The sequence below is a fragment of the Boleophthalmus pectinirostris genome, unplaced genomic scaffold, assembly GCF_026225935.1.
Source record: "Boleophthalmus pectinirostris isolate CB_2022bp ecotype Guang Dong unplaced genomic scaffold, ASM2622593v1 HiC_scaffold_3, whole genome shotgun sequence".
Classification (NCBI taxonomy): Eukaryota; Metazoa; Chordata; class Actinopteri; order Gobiiformes; family Gobiidae; genus Boleophthalmus; species Boleophthalmus pectinirostris.
This window is the reverse complement of record NW_026571299.1, coordinates 42,892,598-42,918,742: the sequence shown is the minus strand read 5'-3', so window position 1 is coordinate 42,918,742 and position 26,145 is coordinate 42,892,598. Positions and strand designations below refer to the sequence as shown.

General features: G+C 40.0%; 1 protein-coding gene across 1 annotated transcript in view; it reads right to left on the bottom strand.

The window, feature by feature from the left end:
* The window catches only part of cntn4 (contactin 4), a 195,109-nt gene extending 170,203 nt beyond the window's left edge, over positions 1-24,906 (bottom strand). Inside the window, exon 1 of the mRNA XM_055160836.1 lies at positions 24,688-24,906. The gene's annotated coding sequence lies outside the window, so the exon portion shown is untranslated. The remainder of the gene's footprint in view (positions 1-24,687) is intronic.
* Between the last annotated feature and the right edge of the window lie 1,239 nt (positions 24,907-26,145).

Below are 26,145 nucleotides of genomic sequence, written 5' to 3'. Positions count from 1 at the left end.
TTTAATGCACACATATTTCAACACAGAAGAAGAATGCTTTTATGTCACTCTATAAGATAGCTCTGGCTGCACTGTTCTTTCACACAAGCAGCCAGTTCTTTACGATATAGAGCCAAGAGAAAATGCAGAAACATCTAGAAGAATTCCAACTGCTCACAACATAGGGCAAAATCTCCCCAGAGTGAGAATTAAAAGTTTGTTGAATGCTGGCATGGTAACAGATCTCCAAGTTGTGGTTTGAGGGCTTATATTTGACAGCCAGAGAAACTGTCACGTATTACATATTAACTGTCAGTATGCTCCCTGCACGGTACGGTCTTTGTTAGGGATAGACCTGTCACGAGCACTACAATATCAATTTATCATTCAATATATGAAAACTGGAACAATATATTATTGAGGTCAGCATTTACCTTGTGTAAACTTTCTTTGCACAAGGAAATGTACAGTTATTTTTGCTCTACGATAAGATTTAAGCCGTAAAAAGGCTGAATTAATGACTTCTGTTGCTCATTACGGATATAAACTAACTACTAAAGTGTTTCATTCTGCTGTTTATTTATTGCAGCTCATGTTTTTAACAAGATTGCAGATTTAGAATAATTTTTGTGGTTTAAATCTGCTTTTGGGTTATTGTATCAGTGGAATAGATTTTTTTTTTTTTTTTACTTCAGCAATACATCAAACTTCATCTATTTAGGGATACAGAAATTTGCATTTGCCCTTATGTCATTTTTAACCCATGAAAAATGTTTATTTGAAGTCAACGAACATATGTTTTTGCCATAAGACAAATTCAAGTTGACATATTGGAATTTGTCAACATTAACGATAAATTAAGTGATAAAATAGGGTGCAGCTAATGAGAATATGTTGGAAGTAAAAATATTGTTGGCCAGAAGCAACCCATGTGTTATTATTTTACTAATGAGGAGGAGTGGGACGAGACAATTTTCACGAGATGCGCCAAAAGATTGTGTCCATGAGAATGAGAGATGAGATTTTGATTAATAAATTGTGCTGTTCAGTTCACAAGTTTGGCCTCAGAATTAGTATTTATTCAATGTAATACTTATTTTTAAGGCTTTTTGAAACAACAGCTTCTCAAATTGTATCACTTCCCAGTGCTTAACCCTTTTTTTTGTCTGATCCAAATATAAACTTAAGGGGGGAAAAGCTCACAAGATAATTTTCATTTTCTCTATCTTGTGGGATGAGATCTTGTCTCTTCCCTATAATGAACAAAGGGAAGTGAGTGGTTACAGTTACAGTTACAGTTACATTTACTTGACAGTACTTCATCTGCTTTGTAGAAATTGTGCCTCTCAGTTGTACTGCAGTGTTGTTTTCTGAGCAATATTGCTGAATAAAGTAATCTTGGGTAAAAGTTTTGGTTACTCTTGATGATAATGATCTGCACATTTCTGCTTCTTACACTTTACCTCTAAATTTGTGTGGTCTATTCCAGAATGTGTACATATTAGGGATGGGCATTCGATGAAATTTTCTTAATCGATCGTCAGAAGAATTAACCATCGATTTTCGATTAATCATTGACGTTTTTATATTAAAATGATCATCATTATTATTACTATCTGCACTACTAAACCGTATCTGTTCCGTAACTATCTGTTACTAAACCGTAACCACTCTAGAGCCACATCAGCCCGTTTGACATTATAATGTGTTTAATTCAGTTTTGTGCAACTCTCACAGAAACAAAACTTAAAACCACATCACTAATTTGCATAAACTAAGCGAAGATAAAACTACAGCTCTTGTGTCGCTGATGTGGTTCAACTTCTGTCGGATTAAAAGACATGACTCAGTGGAATACAGGTTAGTGTGACCAGATTTGTGTTTGTCAAAACCAGGACACCTGTACGGGGGGAGGGAGGTGGGGACTCGTCATCGTCATTGTGCTACCCTCACCTGGCAAAACTTTTTCCCACTGGACACAGAAACATATGTGCTGCTTTATACACTGTGCACATGGACTCACACTTGTCCCGAACGCAACGGAAAGTGTGGAATTTCTTGTACAAGTCATCGTTAAATACACATTTGTGCTTCAGTACGTTGCAGACTGACCCACTGTTTGTGTCTCGCTCCTTCTGATGCAGAGACACATGTACACACCTGTTTGGTCACACTACACACAGCAACCTACATTTGGTTTGTCGATTAAAATTAACATAATCGATGAAATTCTTAATGATCAATTATCGATTAATCGATTAATCATGCCCATCCCTAGTACATATATATTATTAGAGGGCTCATATTACACAATATTCGGATCTATGTTACAGTGTTTTTTCCTCATCACAAATATACTGGGAGTTGTTCATTCACACATGTTTAACACACAAACCCTGCATGGCTGTGTTCTTCTCTCAAACTTTTTTTTTTTTTTTTCAAATTTATTGCATATATACATACAAGTGACTATAAACACATGATCATAAACATACATACAAGAAAACAGATAAACAATATGCAAAAAGATTTCATGACATAGGGGTATTTAAATGATTCAGAGTTCTTCTCTCAAACAGAAAACACTCTGTTCCACCTTTTGATATCATATGGTGATACAGGAAGTGCTCCAAGTGCTCCACTCCATACTAGTCTGATTCATCAGCCGGTTTCCACAGAGTGAAACTGTCTGACCTGCAGCATTAGGATTTGTTCGCTCGACGGTGGTTATTTGGTTTTGGTTATTTGACTAATTGCTGCTATTTGGCTGTGATTTATGTAATGCACCAAATCCTGTAGGAAGAAGGACAATAACGTCTTTCCCCCTGATAAAATTCAGCAAACATTTTCTTGGTTCCGGCTTTAAATCCTCGATCTCGGAAATCCTTGCAAACACAGAATGTCTGGCTTTGTCTACATCCATCTCGACCGTTTTGTTTACTGTTGTGCTGTATTCACAAAAAAGGACCCAGACAGGCACTTCACAACTCTTCGCTGACTGGCCGGTGCGCGGTCTACAACTTCTGGGGTTCTTCTCGGGGTCTAGTGTATTCCTGACCTAGTCGCTGGAGAGAAATTAAATTGAGCAGAGGCACTAGGTGGCGCCAGCCTGGTTAACTCCATACACCGTGACTACTAGAATCAGTTTGACAATTTCAGCCCAAGAAGTGCCAAACTCTATTGAGCAAAAGGTAAAAGGAGCTGTTTATTTGAAAAGTACCACTTGATGACATCACAAGGTAGAACAGAGCATTATGAGCTCTGTAGCCAGACTCATAATGTCCAAGTGTCCAAGCTCTCAGTAGTGCTTTCAACAAATATGTTTTATCTCCTATTTCTTTTCTTTTGCTTCTACTTTTTTTCTTTTAAAGTAGCTTTTGTCTTACGAAAGAACAATTTTGGCTACTCTACCAAGCACTGAATATGAAACAAGACTTGGAGCAGAGATGCATACAAGCGGAACTAGGAAAAACAAGATTGTTGTCAAGCTTATTACAACTACAGGGCACAGTTTTGCTCTCACATCAAAGCTATTGTTCGGTGCATTAGTACAAGAGCTTACTGGAGTAGAGGAAGTCACAGAGTAGTTCACCACAAGCCGTGCGGTGTATGCTTTAAAAGAATCTGCCTATATGCACGTAGTTATCTTACAAAAATAGAATTAATCCTACGTCTAAAAAAGATTTTAAAATCCCATTCTAACCATTGAAGAGAAGAAAATAAAACTGTCTAAACGCCCACCCAACTCCATGCCAAAGGAAAGCTTTAAATAAAGGCCACATTCTCATTATCCTCACACACGAGCTTCTCCGGTCTGCCTACAGAACAGTGCCTTTCATCTGCATACAGTATATACAGCCCTGTCAGAGGTACAGCGATACACAGGGCCAAGCTGCTCTCCCAGACTTCAAACATTTTCAACGAAAGCTCAAAACTTTTTATATCCATTGTTCTAGTAGTCGTTTTAGAATTACACACTATAGCAATGTATAAAACCAACTGGGTAATGGAGCTTTCCTATCTCTACTCATGGTGTGGAAGAACTATTTAATTAAGCCTAACCTCAACTAGCCACAAAGCAATATAGTAATTCTCATTACCAATACATGATAGATTCACCAATTATATTTGGGGGTCAATATTTATCAGGGGTACTTCATCTTTGCACTAGTGGGACATTCTAGTGGGTTACTTTTTTGTACTATGATGAGATCTGAGCAGTAGAAGTAGACTTACGAACTTCTATGACTCGTTAATGATACAAACTACCTACTAGAGTGTTGCGGCGTATATTTTTTAACAATATTTTCCATTTAGAATAATTTTGGGGGTTAATTCTGCTTTAGGGTTTGGTTTCAGTATTATTGTTTACTGTCTATATTTACTTCAGTGATATATGGCACTTCAAAATCTTTATAGTGACAGGCGTAGTCCAAGAAATAAATTCATGTTTGGTCTTATAAAAATATTACACACATTTTGCATAGTATTTTGCATAATATATATGAAGAAAATGACACCCCAAATGCTACGAGGTATGGACTTTTTTCTATGCATTTTGAAGGCTGAGCAATGAATCAATCTATTACAGACAAAGAACTCATTTTTAATCAATAAATATGCATTAAGTTTCCATCCATAGATTAAGAAAACTCTGTTGGCTTTAAAGAAAATGATTGGTCCTCTGTACCTTACATTTGACCTGTGCACAAGGAGAGCTCTGTCCAGCCCCCTGCTGCTCGGAGCTAAGGAGGCAGTTTGAAATGAGAAACGACCAACTGCTGGTGTTCTGATGTGAAAAGTATGAAGCAAGAGTGTGTGTCTGTCGTGAAATGTTGCATATAAGGAAAGTCCATTTCTGACTCTGGGTAAGTAAACTTAAAGCTAACTTTTTACATAATGGTACATTCACATACTTTTTATGAGTGATGTGAATGTTGGATGAAGATTACTGATGGGAGAGGCACAGTGTTCCCTTGGGATATTGTGGAGGAAGTAAATCAATGTATTCAGTCAAGGACCAAGATTCACTTATGGACATAATTGAATTTTCATGTGCCAAATGTGGAGTGTAATCACAAATGATCACATGACCTTTAGTAATAAATGAGATTCTAATAAAGCCACTGATTTGGTCACATCTGCAGAGCTGTTTAAAACAGCAAACACTATTGTTCGAATAGACAGAAGATAATACATGAATATGATCTAGCAGCAAGTAACAAATATAATGATTATTGTGTCTACACAAATATAATTAGAGAAAAGAGCTGAGACAACCAGTTCATTTGTACACAGGAATAAAAAGAACTGTTTGAAAAAGATGTTTTCTGCTCAGAAATAAGAAAAAATATATATACTTATATGGCTACACCATAATCATACCGATGGTCAAAGAATACAAGGATTAGCTGAATCTGGGTTGCCAGTAGGGCTGGGCGATATGGATCAAAAAATATATCTTGATATATTTTGCTATATCTCGATATACGATATATATCTCGATATCTGTACAGGAAAAAATAACCCCCTAAAACGGAAAACTGCAAAAACAAATCTGCCAAATTCCACAAGGTCCTTTTTTTTTTAAATTAAAGTGTAAGAGGTCGGCAGTTCATATAGGAACATTTAAGATTACAAAAAACTCTAATTACATAAATAATAATTTAACTGTCAAATAAAAGAAATAAAACATATTTCCTTTGTTTCATTCATAAATAAAACAACTCAACTCAAGCTCATCTTTGCATTAACTCTGTTATCCAGACCAGAACCAGAACCATGAGCTCCTTTAGCAGAAAAAGCTCAGGATGTTCCTTATTTCAACAGATCCATGTTCATATCCAGCAGTAAGGAGCTCTGAGGTTTCCCACAATCCACTGCAGATCAAACCCAACGTTTCCAAACACTTTTGTACAAGTGACACTGCAACAGATTATTAATTTAAAATCTTCTGCATAAATAGAATTTACATTACTAAACTTTACAAGATATATAGCATAACGACTCAAGAGCCACATCAGCCCGTTTGAGATTATACTGTTAATTATTTTATTTTTTATTTTTTTTTTTTTTTTTTTTTTTTGCAGCTTTGCGCAGACTTGTTTATGTTTTACAGAAATGAAACTTAAAAAGCGCATGGCTAATTTGCATAAACAGCGCACTCCACGTGCCGCTCTTGCGGTTCAACTTCTTTTGGACTAAAGGGCATGACTCGGTGGAATATGAGGATGTGCTACTGATGGTTTTGTCTGTAAATGGTGGAAAAGGTTTCGTGGCGCTAGAAGCTTTTTACTGGCAGCAACTTTCGGCGTTCACGGCGATAATGACGAGTGAAGGAGACAACGAACAAAATCAGGGAGGCGAGGGCGCGCGGACGGCGACAGAGAAGACAAACAAGCAAAGCAGCGAAATCAAAACTGAATATAAGCATTATATCGATATATACGATATGTCAGAATTCATATCGAGTTTTTAAAAAATCTCGATATTTTTAATATATCGAGATTTTTTATCGCCCACCCCTAGTTGCCAGTGTCTTAACATACATTCTATACAGAGGAGTCCACATGCATGTTTTTCTCATTCTCAGCATATGAGCAGGCCATGTCTCATGTGAAAGTTCAGACCTTTCAGAATTCACTCACTGAGTTGCAGAGGCTGCACTAGCACTGACTCATGACTGGTTGTAGGAGCTGGGGTTTAGGTAGTGACCATTCAGATCAGAGAGAGTCCTTTTAGGTTTAAACAAACTGGATTTCAGCATTGAAACTGTCAACACAAATGACAGACTCATTCTGCTTTTTAACTGGATAAGAACCAAAGCTTTAAATTATAACATAAACAACGTGAGCAAATCCAGCATATGTCTGCCTCATATCTGGGGACACAGTTAGTTATTGTTTATGGAATATAAAAAGTTGCATTTAGTTTATTTAATAAAAGTATACATAAACGGTCAGCATGTAATATGTATGGAAGTTGAAGGTGCTTGTTTCATGAAAAACCATGACCAAACACAAACTGCATGTTGAAGGGAGAGCTGGCTGAAGGAGTCCCAAACACATTATGATTACAAAAGCTTGTTTTGCACAGAAACTGATGTCTTTGTGCAGATGCAGTCTCACTCTTTTAAATGAAATTCACTCGTAGCAAATAACTTGTTTGGTTAATGCACTGCAGTGGTCCAGTGAAATCAATCTCCCCATGTTAGTGTGACCAGGGCCAAGAGCAGCAGTGAGCAAGCAGTGATCGAATATATGCTGTGCCCAAGGGAAATGGTTCAGTAAGTCAATAAGTCAATATAGTGGATTTATATGAGGCACGTTGGTCATCTTAATAAATCATATTAAGGAATCAGAAATCCTCATTCGGGTTATGAGAAGCACATTCAAATCTCAAATTTTATTCATGGGTTTCACGCATGTGGATTTCTCGCTGATTTGAAAAATTTTATGAGGACCTTTTCTGAGATATATTATTTTGGAATTGTGTTTGAGAAGGAATGCTTATGCCTGAAATCCATGAATAGTATAAATTTGATAACGGGTATTTTCTATTCTTCAAATTACAATACCTAAAAAAAAGGTTTGAAAAACAAGTCTCGAAAAACATGCAATCTATTCGTAAATTAAACACAAATTTATACTAAAACTTGTATCAAAACTAGATACTCATTTCAACAAGTATCGATACTAAAAAAAGTCACAGGACAGAAATCTTGCCTGAAAAGCTTTAGAATGATCTTTAGTTGTCTCAGAACACTTATAAGACCATATAGACTAGGGGATGCTCATGGCCTTACTATGGACCCTGCCTGGATGACTGAGGGATTACAGATATTAAACCACATGGTAATATAAAGAAGGACTATAATTTAATCACATTATATAGTAAGAGTTTTTTTATTTTTATTGTCATTGTTGTATTGGAATCTGTATTGAGTCTCAAGTCTATTCCTTAGTATCAAAATCAAGTTTGAAAATGTAATATTGTGTCTACTACACAGGACTACTGTAAACCAGGTGACCTCTCCACAGATCTGACCTGTATTTTGGCCTTCTTGTCTCCCATATGATACATTCAGTGCACGACTGTGGAACCAGTCAGAACAGTGGCATAGAAAAGTTAAACAGTGCACATTTAATCTTTTCAATAAATTAATTTCAGTGTCTAAATCTAAAATTCAACAGCAGTTAATTATTTGGCAGATTATTGCAAAAGGTCTTAAGCCCTCTTGTGCACTTTCTTCATGCGGGGCCATATCCTCCGATCAAAGATTCTCGCTATCAAAGCACGCACCACATTTAATTGGAAACGTTTGTGTGTTTTGAACAGGCAGCTCGGAGCCGACAGACCAGAGAAAATCACATGCTTTCATGAGTTCAAAATCTCAAAGGAAAAGTTCACTTTAGAGAGGTGAGACAATGTCTGACCAGTATGTCTGCTGACCAGCAGGTCAAAGCAATGTGCCCTCAGCCTGCCATGTGTTTGGATTGGAAGTTTTTAGAGGTGACTCTCCAGACATGACAGAAGATTGAGAAGAAGAGCAAGACAAAAACACCAAGTGGAACAAGAACAGTGAATGTGGTAATAAGTTGTCAAGATGTTTGATTTCTTCTTTTGGGGTGCAAGTTAATTAGCAGATAGGCTTACAAGCTTCTTAACTGGATTTACTAAAGTAAGGTATACACCAAATCTAGTTAAGAAGCTTGTAAGCCATTTAACAATTATTTTAAATAAATAGAAAATATAATAATAGAAAGCATTGTAGACTCCAGCATAATCTGAATACAGTTTTTTTTTTTTTTTTTTTTTTTTTTTGAAGCTCTGTGACAAGTGGTCACATTGCATTGGCAGTTTGTGCAGCTAAAATCTTTGCTGGTCAACCCAATGTGGGTCCAGGGATGATAAGGACCCTCCATTTCCACTTCAGTGTCTAGAGTTTGGTCTGCTCAGATCTCCTCTAGTATCCTTTATGTACTTCACAAATGTCATGTCACTACAAAGACAAATGTCCAAAGTCAGTGGAGTCCATAAGGATGTGTGGAGGACTTTCTAAATGGTCAGAAGCTGCACTTTTTCAACATTCAGACATGTGTGGCTCCTTTCCACCTCTGTCATTAGCTCCCTCCCCTAAATATCCAGGATATTCTCTGTATACAGGGATATGGGTATCTGAGGATGTATGAGAAACCTGGATACTCTTATCCAGAATGCTGCATATATGCATAGTCTAAATTGCAATTTGAATTATCCCAATTACCAAAGACTGCAGTTCTTTAACAAAATGTATTCTGAAAATAACTGACAAACATTTGTAAAACCTACAAAAATCTTCTAAAACGCATTGTGTCCTTTGTGATTGCTGTCTGAACAGCAATCACAAAGGACAGAACTGTGTAGTCCCAATTTCAAAATTAAATAAATTAAATAACACAGTAAGAGGGTGGAAACAGTAACTATATCTTACCCAAGAAGCCATTTTAAGTGTACTTCCTCTACATGATTATTATAAATTATACTGTAGTATAAATATTCTAATGGGTATTTGAGTCAAATGAAAAATAGTAATATTTCTTTCAGCTTAAATCTCTATTAGTTTTACATTAATATTTACCCTTCCAGCTCCAGCTGGTTTGGTGCATGGGCAGAAGCACACAAATGAGCAGGTCTCTCCACTCTATCTGTCTGCCACATCTCCGGCCCAAGTGCCAATCAAATGGACACAAGTCAGCAGCAGGAAAAGTCAAGTCCCTACATGGCAGAATGGGGCCACACATCCAGTCACTGTCCACAACAAGTGCCATTGTTTGGTGTAGTCATGAAATGGACACAACCGTTCAAAACACACCAATAAGTATGCGCTGTGCAATCAGTCCGATTTTAAATTAATCGAGATGCAAACATTTCAAATGTCAATGTTTGGCTTGGGGCTTTTGGACTGCGAGGTCTATATCCTGTGCTAGTAAATGCATGTTATTACATGAAAGACATTAGTGAATAAACACTCTCCTGAAAAAAGAATGTAGTGCACTGATAGAAGACAGCCTACCAAATATTTGACAGCAAAACAACAGGCCTATCACAAAACTGTACAATTCAGCAAATGAAAATGTATAATCCATATAACCATTTAAATAAATTATATGTCATTTTAGTTTCATGTTGAAAAGAGATGCTATATGTCTTAAATGCAAGCATTACTGGTAATGGTTGAGATTTGGCAGCAGGGCTGGTGTTTTTCTCCACACTTTATACAGTGTAGTGCTGAGAGCACAAAGAATCTCAGGGGGACTGTGTTCCATGAAGGTGCCCTCAGAGAAAAGACGCCGCTAGCAGCACCATAGCAGCGCCAGGCCCGCTACAACCACACTACACTAACAACACATTACACTACCACCACACTCCACTACCACCACACTCCCACCACACTCCACTACCACCACAACTCCCACCACACTCCACTACCACCACACACTCCACTACACACACTCCACCCCACACCACACTACCACCACACTCCACTACCACCACACTCCACTACCACCACACTCCACTACCACCACACTACCACCACACACACACACTACACACCACACACTCCACTACAACACACTCACCACCACACACCCCACTACACACTCCACACCACAACCACCACACACTCCACTCCACCACCACACTCCACTACCACCACACTCCACTACCACCACACTCCACTACAAACACACTCCACCCACACACACTCACTACCACCACACTCCACTCCACCACACTCCACTACTCCACCACACTACACACACCACCACTCCACTACCACACACCCACTAACACACTACACCACTACCCACACTACCACCACTCACACACCACACTACCACACACACTCACACACCACCACACTACACCACACCACACTACCAACCACCACACTACACAACCACCACACTCCACTACCACACACTCCACTCACACTCCACCACACACACACACTACACACACCACACTCCACTACCACCACACTCCACTACCACCACACTCCACACCACCACACTCCACTCCCACCACACTCCACTACCACCACACACTCCACTACCACCACACTACACAACCACACTCCACACAACACCACACTACCACCACAACCACTCCCACCACACTCCACTACCACCACACTCCACTCCCACCACCCACTACCACACTCCACTCCCACCACACTCCACTACACACACTACCACCACACTCCACTACCACCACACCACTCCACCACACTCCACTACACCACACTCCACTACACACCACACACACTACCAACACACACACTACCACACTCCCACCACACTCCACTACCACCACACTCCACTACACCACACTCACACTACCACCACACTCCACTACCACACACTCCCTACCACCACACACTCCACTACCACACACTCCACTACCAACCACACTCCACTACCACCACACACTCCACTACCACCACACACCACACTAACACCACACACTACCACCACACTCCACAACACACCCACACACTCACTACCACCCACACTCCACTACCACCACACTACCACACCACCACACTCCACTACCACCACTCCCACACACACTCACACTACACTACCACCACACTCCACACACACCACCACACACTCACCACACACCACCACACACTCCACTACCACACCACACTCCACTACCACCACACTACACCACCACCACCACACTACACACACCACACTCCACTACCAACACACTCCACTACCAACACACTCCACTACCACCCACACTCCACACTACCACACACACCACCACACTCACACTCACTACCACACACTCCACTACCACCACTACACTCCACTACCAACACACTCCACTACCAACACACTCCACTACCACCACACTCCACTACCACCACACTCCACTACCACCACACTCCACTACCACCACACTCCACTACCACCACACTCCACTACCACCACACTACCACCATACTCCACAACCACCACACTCCACTACCACCACACTCCACTACCACCACACTCACACCCACTCCACTACACCCACTACCACACACTACCACCACACCACCACACTCCACTACACTACCACACTACCACACACACTCACACTACCAACACACTCCACTACCAACACACTCCACTACACTACCACACACTCCACTACCACCACTCCACTACCACACACTCCACTACCACCACTACACACCACACACACTCACACTACCACCACACTCCACTACCACCACACTCCACTACCACCACACTACCACACTACCACTCACACCACCACACTCACACACCACCACACTACCACACCACACTCCACTACACCACACACCACTCCACTCCACTACACCAACACACCACACCCACACCACCACACTCCACTACACACACTCCACTCCACTCCACTACCACCACACACTCCACTCCACCACCCACTCCACTACCACCACTCACCACCACTCCACTACCACCACACTCCACTACCACCCACACTACCACCCACTACCACCACACTCCCACCACACTCACACTCCACCACACTCCACACCACCACACTCCACTACCACCACACTCCACTACCACCACACTCCACTACCACACACACTACCACCCACTACCACCACACACACCACACCACTCCACTACCCACCACCACTCCACACTACCACACACTACCACCACACTACCACCACACTCCACTACCACCACACTACACACCACACACTCCACTACCAACACACTCCACTACCACCACACTCCACTACAACACACTCCACACACCACCACACTCCCACCACACTCCACTACCACCACACTCCACTACCACCACACTCCACTACCACCACACTACCACCACACTACCACCACACTCCACTCCACTACTCCACTACCACCACACTCCACTACCACCACACTCCACTACCACCACACTCCACTACCACCACACTACCACCACACACACCCACACTCACACTCCACTACCACCACACACTACCACCACCACTCCACTACCACACACACCACCACACTCCACTACACACCACCACACTACACCCACACTCCACTACCACCACACTACCACCCACTACCACCACACTACCACCACACTACCACACACTACCACCACACTCCACTACCCCACACTACCACCCACTACCACCACACACACTACCACACACTACACCACACCACCCACACACACCACCACACTCCACTACCACCACACTCCACTACCACCACACTCCACTACCACCACACTACCACCACACTCCACTACCACCACACCACCACACTCCACTACCACCACACTCCACTACCACCACACTACACTACCACCACATTACACTACCAACACACTCCACTACCACCACATTACACTACCACCACACTCCACTACCAACCACACTCCACTACCACCACACTCCACTACCAACACACTCCACTACCACCACATTACACTACCAACACACTCCACTACCACACACACTCCACTACCAACACACTCCACTACCAACACACTCCACTACCAACACACTCCACTACCAACACACTCCACTACCACCACATTACACTACCAACACACTCCACTACCAACACACTCCACTACCACCACACTCCACTACCACCACACACACCAACACTCCACTACCAACACACTCCACTACCAACACACTCCACTACCACCACACTCTTTTTGTTTTGTTTTTTTTTCTCCATAGCTCCAGTACTAGTTTTATTATTGATTAGTATTTGGTTATAACTTAATTTTACAACCTGACTACACACCTCACTAAACTCCACTAAAGTACACTGCAAACAATATACTACTACACCATATGACTACTACATGACACTAAATTACATTACAACACTAAACTGTACATACATTATACACACACACACAGACACACACATATCACTGGAAAAACAAAGACAAGTGAGCACACTTGTGCATTCTGTGTGTATTTGTCATTGAAGATGTTTTTCACCTCAACAGTCACAGCTTCACAGCAGCATGTAGTGTGGTGTGACACAGTAAAGAGTTAGTTATGAAGGTAATTTCAGGAAACAAATGGCTGTGTACAAACAAAGCCATGGTGATTATGAGAATAATATTTCAGCAGAGCAACAGCAGATGGTCTTATTATTAAACTAAACTATAGGGAGCGCTTCATTGCACTGCGTTTGTCAAATATGCACAGAATACTGTTGTCAAGTAATATCAAATAAACATGTACACAGCACAACTCAGAACAGGTTAGTACCAATTGAAATATAATGCAGATCAAATACATTGATTACATTAATATCAGTTTCATTTGTTGTGCTTTGTTTCATTCACTCATATTTAACACACAAACCCTGTATATTTAGGCTGAGCTGTACCAATTTATGATGTCATGTGGTAATACAGGAAGCGCCCCACTGTGTTTTTAAGCTCCATGCACCTTCACTAGAATCATCTGGATAATTTGAGCTCTAGAATTGCCAATCTCTACCAAACAAAAGGTGGATGTTACCCCGAAAACTACCACTACATAACATCACAAGGTGGAACAGAGCATTTTGAACTTTGGAGATTTAGACAGATTAATAATAAAGGATTAGTGGAACATATGTGAATGAAACAAAACACTGCGTACAACAATCAAAAATGATTAAAAGCTCAAATGATTCCAATGTGTGTAATATATTTAATGATGAAAGTATATCTACCCATAATCTAAAACGGTTTAAAACGTGTTCAAAAAGTGAATGACAAAAACTCCTGTGTGCCGTCGTGCTCCACTTTTGGGCTGCTGAAGTTATGCATCTGAACAGAGCTTGTGATCTCTACCACACAAACACTTTGTACTTTTAGGTGGAGAACAAACAGCATTTTGTGAGAAAGAGGTTATTTTCAAACTCCTGTGTAATGCAAATGAAGACTAACGCATCCCTCCATTTTGCAAAAATGAAATTGTTTTATTTATTTATTTATTTATTTATTTTTATTCTCATGGCAGAGGTTTTAAAGGAAGAACTTTGGTTTGGAGCAGTCTAACGCCCCCCCTGCTGTTTCCGAGATTTCGCACTCCTCCTGTGAGACTCTCTGAACTCAGGCTTTAAAGACAGGACGACATCAGGCGGAAAGACTGACACCACTCCTTAAACGAGCTCAAAGTTTGTGGATTGTTTAATCTGGTTGGAGTAACAGCTCCGGCGTGCAGGTTAGGAGTATAATTGCACAAAGTGATGGAGGAGAAAGGAGCCACACCCAGAGCAGAGAACAAAGTACATCCCATACACATACACAGAGGCCTACCTTGATCAGTTTAGAGAATCTGTGTTAACAACAGAAAGAACTAAACACAACAGAGCGTGCAGGGTTTCATGTCCCAGTCAAAGTAATTATAATTATACATTTTATTTATATAGCGCTTTTCTAAACACTCAAAGACACAGCAAAAGTGTAACAAGAACAATTATTTCTTTGTACGGCAGCAGGCCAGGGTGTATAGATCCAGGAATACAGGCTCCAATCACTATGTCACCCATGACGGAAAAAGATGAATGACTAAATAAACAAGATATTGATCAGTAATTTTGAGCCACAATTCAACACTGTATAAAAATCAAGTAACACTATAACATACACAGCCCAAGCTAAATAAACCTATTCTAATAAAGTCAGATAATATAGCCATCTCTGTCCCATGTGGACCAACAGATTACAAGCAGATATGTATTATTGTGACGCCTCTATGTAACCATACTAAAAAAACAAAAAACAAACACTAAACAATAGAGGTGTGCAAAAATATCGGAATATTGATATATCGTCGCGTTTAATGTGATGACACAGTATCGATATCGTGGGCTACTGTATCGATATATCACCAAGAGTATTTTTACATGTGTTTGACTAAATTATTTTGTTACAGAGCTACAGTTTTGTTGCTTGTGGAGTGAAAGGAAACTCATTTATGTGACACATCTGACTTTTTCACTGTTTTGATGATTAAAATGTTTTTCTTTCATATGAACTTTGCACAAGAAATGGTTCAACAAAGACTTTAGTATCACAGCCACGATTTAGACTTTATTTTTTATTGAACCATATCGAATCGATTTGAAATATATCGTATCAAATCGAAAGTGCACTGTATCGAGGTATGTATCGTATCGGCAACTTCTTAATGATACCCAGCTCTACTAAACAAATATACACATATAAAAAATATAATTGTTAACATCTGGAGCTTAATTGGTTAATTTCTATTCAATCTATATATATATATATATATATATATATATATTTATTTTTTTTTTTCTTGCATATTACATTGACATTGCGTTTGATTTCAGGAAACTAGTCACATGAAAACAAAGGTCATCTATTAGACAATCTAAATTAACATGAATTAAAGATTTCCCTGTAGTCTGGTCATTGCGTTTATAACAAATCATGATATTTCTCCTCACAATAATCATAACACAAAAATTTGACACTGTGACATCCTTAGATGCATTAGAAGAAAGAATGTCGCTCTCATCCTTTGGGGTAATACTAATAATAAAAATCAATATTCAATGTACAGTAGATGCTCCTATCAAGTCATAGAGAATCATTTAATAATGCAACAGTCCCAGAGCCTACCCCCTCTAGTTGTGTGGCGTTTTCTAATAAGCACTCAATTATATAAAGTGTTCCAAGGAGAGGGTGCTGGCTGCGGTATTTGAATGGGAAAACGTTTGGTACTGAGGCAATGAGACCCCCACAGAGCGCACCGTGATGAAACCAAAAGCCCTGGAAGTGACAGCATCATAAAAAAAGCCATATTGCACCAGTATGATTGGATTAGAAATAGGGCTTTTATAGAGCCAAGCTGAGTGGATTAATAAAAGGAAACAGGAAGCAGTCTCATCTGGCATATTTGGTTTGGTTTATAGTATAGAAATCAGAAATAAAATAATTAAACCTTTGATCACAAGGGAAAAACACATTATTATTTTAGATATTAAAATGTCGTTTTCAAAAGCTAATAATGATAGTCAATATTATATCACTTAGTACTGAAAGAGTTCATTCTAAAACTATTAAAGGCAGGGTTCAAGTTTGCCCTCTTCATGTCTCATGTGTCAATACTTGTTCAAATGCAGATCTAGTTTCAGTACTAGTTTTACTATTGATAATCTGGTATAGGGCTGGGCGATATGGATCAAAAAATATACCTCGGTATATTTAGCTATATCTTGATATACGATATATATCTCGATATATGTTCAAGAAAAAATAACCCCCTAAAACTGAAAACTGCAAAAACAAATCTGCCAAATTCCACAAGGTCTTTTTTTTTTTACTGAAGTGTAAGAGGTCGGCAGTTCATATAGGAACATTTAAGATTACAAAAAAACCTAATTACATAAATAATAATTTAACTGTAAAATAAAATAAATAATACATATTTCTTTCTTTTCATTCATAAATAAAACAACTCAACACAAGCTCATCTTTGCATTAACTGTTATCCAGACCAGAACCAGAACCATGAGCTCCTTTAGCAGAAAAAGCTCAGGATGTTTCTTATTTCAACAGATCCATGTTCCTCACCAGTGTAAGGAGCTCTGAGGTTTCCCACAATCCATTGCAGATCAAACCCAACGTTTCCAAACACTATTGTACAAGTGACACTGCAACAGATTATTCATTAAAATCTTCTGTATAAATAAACTTTATATTACTAAACTTTACAACATATAAAGCATAATGACTCTAGAGCCACATCAGCCCGTTTGACATTATAATGTGTTTAATGCAGTTTTGCGCACGTGTGTTTACATTTTACAGAAACAAAACTTAAGCGCATGACTCATTTGCATAAACAGCACTTCTTCTGCAGCTCAGCTCGTTTAGCTTCTTTTGGACTAAAGGACGCGACTCGGTGGAATATGAGGATGTGCTGCTGCTGATGGTTTTGTCTGTAAATGGTGGAAAAGGTTCGTGGTGCTTGAAGCTTTTCACTGGGACCAACTTTCGGCGTTCACAGAGGTAGTGAGGAGTGAAGGAGACACGAGCGAACAAACTCAGGGAGGAGGAGGCGACGAGAGTCAAAGTAAATAAGCGAAGGGGCAAAATCAAAATTGAATATAAGCATAATATCGATATATACGATATGTCAGAATTCATATAGAGTTTAAAAACTATCTCGATATATTTAAAATATCGAGATATCACCCACCCCTAATCTGGTATATACAACCCTAGGTAATGGAAGATTTTTATGCTGGTTATTCTTCCATTGAAAAACCAATCTTGTTTTCGGGAAACAAGCTGGAAATAAACCTAAAATGACTGATTTGAATCGTCATTACCTAAACCCAGCATCAGCAGCATCATGAGTCAGTGCTAGTGCAGCCTCTGCAGCTCAGTGTGTGGATCCTGGAGGTTCTGAGCTTTCACATGTGGCCTCTCCATGTCCTGCATTTATTGATTATTGATTTATTTTTTATCATCAAGGGTTAGGGTTAGGATTAGGGTTAGGTTAAACTAGGATTCTGTTGAAAATAAGATGGAACTGGAAGATGAAATAAAAAGGAGGAATAATCAAGCACTGAATTACTGAATAACAAGTAAAAACAGTTTAATTTTGGATGTAGAGGGTACAGACTTGTTTTTAGGGAAATCTAACTAAATGAAGACTCTCAACGAAAAGTGCCGTTTGAAGAAGGCTTTTCTTGTAATTGGATTTTAGTTGATCCACTGTAGTGTGGATAAAAATAACCCTGTCTCCTCACTGTGTTAAGGGCAACTGAACGATTGCTGAAAATCCTAATTATGTCACAGCTATTAGTTTCCTTTTACAGAGCTCCCTGAAATCCAGTCTTCCTGGAGAAACAGGAGTGGAGGTTAGAAAAAAATCCATGTGTGGTTTGGACTGGGTGGTATGACAATGGCAAAACAAGCATGATACAAATCCTGCTTTTGGTGATTCATTCATTTTGATTCTGTGCATCTCTGTTTAATGCAGCTCTCTGTGTGAGTGGCACATTGATCTTAGGATGTACCGATCAAGCCTTTTTTCAGTTCCGATACCAATATTACAGATAAACCGATATATCGGTTTAATATATCTGGACGATATCTGTCCTTTTCAGCACAGCAGCTATCGGACTTAAATGACCAACGCAGGTTAATATTTAGTTCTGGTCAATCTTCTGCCTAAAAAACTACACACAAAGCTTTATTTTGCATCAATAGTGTCTAATTCCCCCTTGCAGCATGAACATACGGTGTTTTCCACACATTGTTTGAAAAACAACAACAGTCTTTGATCCACAAAGAAATATTTAGGCCTTCTTCATCCTTAACTTAGTTTAAAGTGAAAGGAGAGAGAAATGCTCCTCCTCTGTCTGTCTCTTCCAGCACCATGTGCGTAAAGTGCAGCAGTGGGGGAGAGGGGGGAGAGGGGGGAAGGAGCTGGAGACAGAGAGAGATCAGAGGAGCAGATCCAGGTCTAATCATTTAAATAATTTAACTTAAGAGTAATAGACATATTTTTTATGCTATATTGTAATTATGTGTGTTATGCATGTGGGGGTTTACACTTGCAGAACTGGTGATGCATATAGGAAATGAAAACATGATGAAAATGACTTCATTTGGTAAACTAGATCAACACATAAAAACACGTTCACAGCACAATATATACGTATATTTATAAAAAGAGAAACCAATTTAAAATAATGTGACCAAAATTAGGAATTGATCTGATTATTATAAATTATTTAAAATAATTTCTCATCTCGTTTGAGGACGCTATATCATGTCTCATCTTATCTTGGGAAAATTTTGTCTTGTCCAACACCTACTAACTGATCATGGCAAAGTTCTTGAAGCAACAGATGTTTTTAGGTACCTCTTAAAGACATGTTAAAATTGGTATACATGAGTTGTGATAAAAATCTAAATTGTACTGTATAGTCTATAAAAGGTTATGTATAAAAATTGGCCCACTGGGATGTAAGCACAAGCACCAAAACCTCTTGCTACTATGAAGTCTTAGGGCTATATATAATACCAGCCCGATTTAGGACAACAAACCTATTGTGGTGAAACGCACACAGGGGCTGCACACAAGAACCAAACCTCCCAATTCCCAACGCCACAGAACATTTTGTCCTAAGCCTCTATGTGTCTGTCCTATGAGCTACATATCTACAAGAGACATGAAATAAAAATGACTTGATGGCACAATTCTTTGATACTCCCTGTGAATTCCGACCAATTAAACTTTTATAGTGCACCTTTAAATGCACCTATCCCAGAGTCATTTTCATGTCACTTCAGCGCTCCATCACTGCTTTCAGGATGACAGACATAAAAAGAGATGTTCCGTGTGTGGTGATGTGGGCGGGGGTGAGTATTCAAACTGGAGCAATAGGCTCTGGCAATGCTCTTATCATGAAGTAATACCATCTGTGCAGTAACAGTCGCCGCAATATCCTAAAAACACATCTGCCCTTTTCAAATCAAGTTGAGTTTTGTGGATTAAATTTCAATTCGGACAAGTGACCAACATGTTCCTTCTGAACCTGATCTTCCACCCAAAAGTAAAAGTAACAAAGAGTATTTACTAGGGGTGTGCATTGCCTTGAGTCTGACGATACGATACATATCATGATTCGCACTTCATGATTCAATATATCCCGATATATCCCGATACTGAATCAATGGATGATATATTGTGATTTATCAATAATTACTTCTAATAATAGAGTCAACTTCACTTTCAAGAGAACACAATTGTATGAAATATAATGCATTTTTTATCATGAGAACAGTGAATGTAACTAATGAATTTTTGAGAAAAATATTATTTCGAAAATCGATTCGGATGCATTTTGAATCAATTCGAGAATTGTGCAATGAAATATCACGATATATCACTGAATCGATTTTTTTCTTACACCCCTAGTATTTACAGATCTGACCTACATCTTGGCCTGGTGGTGCCATCTTCTCTCCATGGAGATAGGTTGTTTAATGCCGTACTGTGGAACATCTAGGGAAATCAATAACATGTCCATGGAGCAGATGCTAAATCCTCCACCATAAAAGTTACATAGTTCATGTAGATAGATATGTTTAAAGCTCTGCTGTTTAACATTCTAGACAAAGCAATACAACCCCATGGTGACAAGCAGGTGGCATTATAGCCAGGCTGGCACCACCTAGTGCCTCTGCTCAATTTCATTTCTCTCCAGCGACCAGATCAGGAATCAGAATACACTAGATGGTTTGCAAAAACCAAGAGTGCGAATTCGGGCACCAGCCAATCATTGAAGAGCCATATATTCTGTGTTAGCAACGATTCCCAAGATCGATGATTTAAAGCCAGAACAAAGAGAATGTTCAGTGAATTTTATCAAGGGGAAAGACGTTATTGCCCTTCTTCCTACGGGATTTGGGAAAAGCTTAATATCCCAGTTAGCCTCGTTAGCGGCGCATTACATACATCACGACCAAATAGCAGCGAATGGTTAAATGAGAAAAAGTACCCACCTACCATGGAGCGAATATATTCTAAAGCTACGAGGTCAGACAGTTTCCACAAAGTGAAACCTGCTGATGAATCAGGCTAGGTGGCATTACCTTCACCAGAAAAGTTATGGAGTGTTGGGACTAGGTACTGTTTGATTTATTATTTTTTATTTATTTTTATTTTTTTAAATATCTTAATGATACCTGCTTTTTGATACTGGTTCCTGAACGGTTCTTTCTTCCGTGCCTGTATTTTTGTAAGTGCAAATTAATGGCCAATATTATTGAGAAAATGCTTTTCAATCATTTAATTAAGTTATAACTATGTTAATTCATATTTTAAAACACAGTACTATACAGTAAGCTATAAGGTGTCCAGTTACAACTCAAATAAAAGCACATGTAAATGAACCTGAGCACACAGCTGATCCTCACGTGGACTGACACACACACTGACACTGACACTCAAGTTTCAATTTTGTTTTCTTCAAATACTGCACTTTATATTAAAGACAGAGCTGCAGTGCATGTGCTTTTTGTTTAGATAACTTTAAGCTTTAACTACACAGTTACCTTCACTGAGGAGGATCACATGGAAAACTTTAGGCTAACTTGTTTGGCTGCATCTTTACACACACGCGCTCTACACTGAATATAAACACTGTAAAGGCCATACACCGCAGACATGATGTGTTGGATACACTGCAACCTGTAGACACGCTGTTTCTTCAGCTCTTCTGTTTTATCAGTAAGATGACAGTGCTGTTTGTGCCATACTTTTGTGACCTGATAAATCACTGCGGTGTATTTATTGGCTTATCGACACAGGCATTTAAAGTCAAGAAACCGAATGTTGGCACCAAACAAACAGATTTTTCGGCATCAGTATTTACCAAACTTTTTTAGTCGGTTCCTACTTGAAACCGAGTTTCGGTACCCAGCCCTATGCATGCACCTTTAGATATGTGGTGAGGCAACTTTAACTCAAATCCTCCATTGTGGATGAAATGTCTAACAGTGACATTTGAGTAATTATAACTGTCTAACAGTCAACGCGCAAAACACTTTCAGCCATTGAATTTGTGAAGGCGGCATACACTTTGGTGCCATATCTCTAACATATACATCACAAATGAAAAGAGCCAAAAAGTTACCCTCCATAAAGCTTGGGTGGGTTGAATTTTCTCTTTTTACTCAGCTAACCTTTAGAATAAGTTGCAGTGCTGTCAGGTTGGATGAGAAGTGGTGCTAACAGATCCCAGTGTGTGCAGTCCTCCCCCTCTCTCTCGCTCTCTCTCCTCCTCCTCCTCAGCTCCAGCGGCGCTCGTGAACAACACTGTGCACCATCAGATAGAGGCGGGCCTGGCTTGTGTGCGGCACATGCTCTGCACTGTTATCCTCACATCTGACACTTTTCCCTGACAGTGGCTGTGAAGAAGCGCCCCGTGACAGGCTTATTTTAGCGTTTTTCCACCGTACAACAGTCAACTGAATTGCTTTGAGTTCTCATTGGAGTAAGCACTTTGTGGAAAAAGTTACAGATGCATGTTGTACTTAAACAAAAAATATATGTGCTACACATCAATTAGACATAGAAGTTCAGTAGGCTAGGAGCTCATGCTGTTTGTTTACAAAATTCAATATAGATGAGAAGATGATGTGCAACTCAAAACTACACTCACTATTACAACTATTGCTATGGGTTTCAGATGACAACATTCTATAGACAAGTATTACTGCATATAGATGGGCAAAATGCTTGTTTCTTGGGTCTAGTCTCACTAAAGCAAGTTCAACATTTGTGAATTCCCCTTTAAATTACTCTTATCAAAGCGCATTGTAATCAATAAGGAAGACCGGCTCATGTCATCTGGGAGCATGACATCATCACAATCTAATCTGAAAACCACCAATTATTACTGCTACTGCTTCTACTAACAGAAATAATACTACTAGTAACATACTAGAAATATTCCTGTTGTTCCAATACACAACAGTTTGCCTGAACAAATCTTAATGTGTTGTTTATTCAATAAATGTATTTAATTTGCATTGCTTAAGTAATGAAAAGCACTACAACAACATCAGAGCATCAGCACCATCAAGCCAGTACTTGAAGCATGTTGTTCCTTTTAAGAATTGCTCGAGTCGTGCTCTCTGCCTTTCCTCTCTTAATGGCAGTGCCCTCGAGCACTCCAGGCTTCACCACAGACTTCCTGTGGCTAAGGGTGGTCATGGTCAGCATAATCATCAAATCCGGTGAGATTAGGGAAGGCAGGGTGAGCGATGGGATTACCAAACATCTGCACTCGTCTGGAATAGACTCAGATTATTCCAGTGCCACCACCACCACATCAACACAACCACCACACCACACCACAGCAGAGGGAGAATCCGATCAGGATCAACATGGCCAGGGTTCAAGTCGGTTATGGCAATATCCTCTAGTCAATATGCTCGCCAAACCACTTTGTAAGGATATTTACTGCTTATGTTACTTCATAAAGCTGCAAAACATGTCCCACTCTGATCAAAACTTAAACTCCTGAGCACTGCAGCTGAAGAAACACTGTGAATTAAAGGCAACATTACAACATTTTAGCAGATTCAGTTTCCAGATACAAAGAACCCATGTAGATTTTGGGGTTAAATACATTTTCATCATGGGTAAAATAAACTCATGTCCAAAATAGGCTACAAACTTATATAATAGAGGCACACTGTGGTATCTAAGAACTGGAAAAATCTCAACTCAATCTCAGTGGTCTTGTCTTGTCATTTTTTTCACATGCAAGGTGAGCTAGTCTAACATTTGAGTTTTAAATATCATGAATGGATCATTTCAACAATATACTATGATAATGTTTCTAATATTAATTGCCTAACCATGTTAAACAATAAAAAATAAAAAAAACCACGGTGGCCACTTTAAAATGTTAAATGATTAAAACTAAAACTGGAAAATGCCCCCGTGTCCTCAGTTGTGCGGAGCTACTTTACCCTGACGTCCTCTCTCAGTAGCACTTGCAGGTGCACACATGTTGGGCGTGCACATCATGCGTGGAAAGTTCGGACGCTGCTCTACCCAGTCCCACACGACCGCTAAAACCCAGACCGATGAATCGAATGACAGACATACACGCGCCATACCTGTCCCTGTCCCCGGATCTGCAGGTCCTCTCTCCTCACTGTGGTCCCGTCCTGTCCTCAGACACGCTGCGGCACACAAACATCACCGAGAGCTGCGGGCGACGCTCCGGGACAAAAATAACATCCGTGACACTCGTGCGTAAAAACTGACGGCGAGGCGGACGGCGTCTACGATCACGGGCTCATCCGGTTGTTTGTGTCTACTCCTCCATAACGTCCGATTCCTCCTCCTCCCCCCCCGTGCGTCCCGTTCAGTTCAGTTCAGTGCGAGTGGCGGGAGCGGCTGGCGGCGTGGCGTCTCGCGGGTTGCATCCTGGGAAGTGGTGCCTCGGTGAGCTCCTGCGGATGCGCCAAGAAAACCTTTTCGCGCGTTTCCCCCGTCTCCCTCCCTTTCCCAGATGAGCCGTACACACACACACACACACACACACAGAGAGAGAGAGACAGGCAGGCAGGCGCGCACACCCGGGTGGTTCACAGAGGAGGCAGAGTCGGGAGAGCTGTGTGTGCCGTCTACCTTCCCTTAAGCACACACTTGCAAAGCACCGGCTGCCCAAGCGGAACACACCGCCTCCTCCTCCTCCATGTCCTGCCTCAGCACTGCCGCTGCCCGCTCTTGACAGGATGTCCAAAACTGCACCGTTGAACTTGAACACGCACAGGACAAAATATGCTTCTTTGTTCCTTTGCACTGATTTCCACAATGTCGTTCACAAATTCAAATTTACACAGGCTACTTATTTTTGTCCTAGAGTTATGAATAGTTCCATTAATGTCATTTTCATTAAAGCAAAAAAAATGCTATTTGTTCCGTAACCTTGGAATAAAATGGACATGAATCTGAAACACGACAAAGTAAAATAAATCTGAACATTTTAGGGTTGTGATTTAATCAATGAGCTATCCGTTACTGCCACAACTAATGCAAAATAAATAAAATAAAAATACAAAAAAATCACATTAGCCATTTAACAGTAAAACAAAAAAAGTTGTGACTGTAGACCAGAAACATTTTGCATTTATTTATCCTGCACAAATGCACCTTCATATCGGCATGGTTATTCCTGAAATAAACAAAGAGCCAGAGTAGGTCTTCTTGTTGGCTGACACACACTGACACACACACACACACACGCGCACACACACACACACACACCTACACACACACACACACCAGCATACAAGTCAAACTTTTCTCACTGCCTTTCTTCTGGAAGAGATTTTGTGGATTCATTAAGACATTAGGTTTCTGACAGTTGGTGCACCTGTGCAATAGAGAGCTCAGTGTTGGGACTCCAGTAGATTTAGGCCACGTTCAGACTGCAGGGCTTAATGCTCAATTACGATTTTTTTGTGAAATCTGATGTTTTTGCGAGGTCCTTCACATTTCCAATTAAATGTGACTTGTATGCAGTGTTGGGAAGGTTACTTTTAAAATGTATTCCCCTAGAGATTACA